The 3,031-nt window shown below is 40.4% G+C and overlaps 1 pseudogene; it reads left to right on the forward strand.

Moving 5' to 3' along the window:
• The first annotated feature begins 933 nt into the window (after positions 1–933).
• LOC122914912 lies at positions 934–1,022 on the forward strand (annotated as a pseudogene).
• The last annotated feature ends 2,009 nt before the right edge of the window (positions 1,023–3,031 follow it).

A 3,031-nucleotide genomic window follows, 5' to 3' on the forward strand; every position in this document is an offset into this window, starting at 1 on the left:
AGCCAAGAGCCTAAGATGATGCAAGGTTTACAGCAGCTTTCCAGAGAACTTCAAGAATGACTCAGCTTTGGCACTGCAGCCCAAAGGGGTGAAGAGGAGATTCTTAGACTTGCTTAAGAATTGTGGGCCCTTCCCAGCAAACTCTTGAATAATCACTCCTGTATATGCTAAAATGATGTGATAGGAGTTCTGGAAATCAGTCAAAGATCTACAGCAACCAAGCAAAGGCCCAACCAAGAAAAAGTCACGCTCCACGGGTGGGAAATATGGTTTGGTTTTATTTTACTGCCCCTCCCTTTCCCCCCCATGGCACAATTTGGGGGAAGGACTGCAAGTCCCAGTTCTCTTCCTGAAATCAGAGAGAGCAGGATGGACCTAATTCGTGATGTTCTAACCTGTGGGGGTGCTGCCTGAGGGACCAGCCTCTGTGGCATCTGACCTGGAGCTCAGACAGGAAGCAGTGGGTGTGATTCAAGAACATTCAATGGAACTACACCCCTGCAGAATCCTGAGGCCAGTGATTACTGATTGGGGAGCATAAGAAAGCAGGGAAGGCCCAAGAAGAAACAGAGGTTAGACTCAGGAAAATGAAGACATTTAAAAGTGGTCACAGGTAGGGCACAGTATACAGGCCCAGGAAAGACTTATGTCCAGAAAAGACCTGAGAAGACCTCAAACTTTCATGAGAGGCTGATCCCAAGGCTCAGAACTTGCCCTGCTAATTGGTGAAGGTCTTGCCCGCCAGTCTGCAAAGACAGGGAGAGGTGGCTGATTTTTTTAAATACCCAATTTTAAACAACAGATCACAAGGCATACAAAGAAAAAGGAAAACGCGGCCCACACAGATGAACAAAATAAATCTCCAGATACAGTCCCTGAAAACACACAGGCATCATACTTACTTGGCAAAATCTTTAAAAGAACTGTCTTAACATCCTTTTGTAGTTCATAAGCATGATGACTGAGTGTGCACGCCTTGTCTGCCTTGAACCTTATGACCTTGGCACATTACCCATCTGATATAAAAACAACAACAACACACAACCAAAAAAAAAAAAAACCTATCTTAAATGGACTCTAACAGCTAAGAGAAAACACAAAGAACTAAAAGAAATCAGGAAAACAACATGTGAACAAAATAAGCACTTGAACAAAGAGATTGAAATTATTTTAAAAGAACCAAGAGGGGGGATGCCAGCTGGTTCAGTTGGGTAAGCATCTGCCCTCAGCTAAGATTATGATCCCAGGACTGGGATCGAGCCCCAAATCTGGCCTCTTGTTCAGCCGGGAGCCTGCTTCTCCCACTGCCTGCCACTCCCACTCTTGTGTGCGTGCTCTCTCTCGCTCTCTGATAAATAAATAAATAGATAGATAGATAGATAAATAAATAAAATCTTCAAAAAAAGGAAAAGAAAAGAAAAGAACCAAAAGGAAATTCTGAGGTTGAAAAATATAATAACTGACTCAGAACATTCACAAGAGTAGTTCAGAGCAGATACGAATAAGCAGAGCAAACAATAGCAAACTTGAAGAGGAGTCATTTGAAATTATGAGTCTGGGGAGCAAAAAGAATGAAGAAAACAAGATTCAAAGGGACTTATGAGGTACCATTAAACAGACTAATGTATGCATCAAGGTGATCTCAGAAGAAGAGGGTAAGAAAGGAGCAGAGAGATTTGAAGAAATAACGGCCCCAAAGTCCTAAATTTTAGAAAACATATGGATCTACCTAGCCACAAATCTTAACAAACTTCAAGTTTATTCAAGGAAAAACATGCATGTCCTTTTGTCCAAAAATCTGACTTTTGAGGAGTTTTTCTGTAAGGAGATACAGTCATCTTGAACCTGGGTGGACAGTTAGCTACATGTGTTTGTCACAGCCATTTTATAGTTGTGAATAGTTGGACCAACTTATACATTCAACAATAGAAGTTTGGGTAAATAAAGCATATCTGTAAAATGAGATATTGTGCTGCCATTACAAAATGCTGACAATGTCCAGAACTGAACATAAAGAGAAAAGAAGGACTTATAAGATGCCATGTGTTATCTTATTTTTGTTACTCAAGTGTGTATATCTATTTGTGAGAGAGAATTTGGAAAGATGGCCATGAAAGAATGAAGGGTAGGTTTTGTCTGAATGCATGAGATTAAGGATGTGCTTTTGTTTTCTTCTTTCTGCTTCTATTAAAAAAAAAAAATTTAAAAACTGAGAATAGCTAGTACCAAAAATACAAGAAATAACAAGCATTGGCAGGAATGTGAAGGAAAGGGAACCCTTGTACACCATTGGTGGGAATGTAAATTGGTGCAGCCATAGTGGAAAACAGTACGGAGATTGCTCCAAAAATTAAAAACAGAACTACCATATGATTCAGTAATTCCACTGCTACATATTTACCCAAAGAAAACACTAATTCAAAAAGACATGTGCATGCCTGTGTTATTGTAACATTATTTACAATAGCCAAGGCATGGAAGCCACCGAAGTGTCCACCAGTAGACGAATGGATAAATAAGGTGTGGTTTATGTGTACAAAGGAATATTACTCAGCCATCAAAAAGAATGAGATCTTGTCATTTGTGATAACATGAATGGACCTAGAGGGTATTATGCTAAGTGAAATAAGTCAGACAGAGAAAGACTAATACCACACAATTTCCCTTATATGTACAATCTGAAAACTGAAATGAATGAACAAACAGAAAAACGCAAATAGGCTTGTCAATACAGAGAACAAACTGGTGGTTTCTGGAGGGGAGGTAGAAGGAAGGAGGTGAAACAAGGGGATTCAGAGGTACCAGCTCCCAGTTATAAAATAAATAAGTCAGGGATGCCTGGGTGTCTCCGTTGGTTAAGCATCTGCCTTCAGCTTGGGTCATGATTCTGGGGTCCGGAGATCGAGCCCCACATTCGGCTCAGTGGGGAGCCTGCCTCTCCCTCTCCTTCTGCCTGACACTCCCTCTGATTGTGCTCTCTCTCTCTGACAAATAAATAAATAAATCTTTAAAAAATAACTAAAATAGTCAT

This window comes from Neovison vison, chromosome 7 (assembly GCF_020171115.1).
Source record: "Neovison vison isolate M4711 chromosome 7, ASM_NN_V1, whole genome shotgun sequence".
Taxonomy (NCBI): domain Eukaryota; kingdom Metazoa; phylum Chordata; class Mammalia; order Carnivora; family Mustelidae; genus Neogale; species Neogale vison.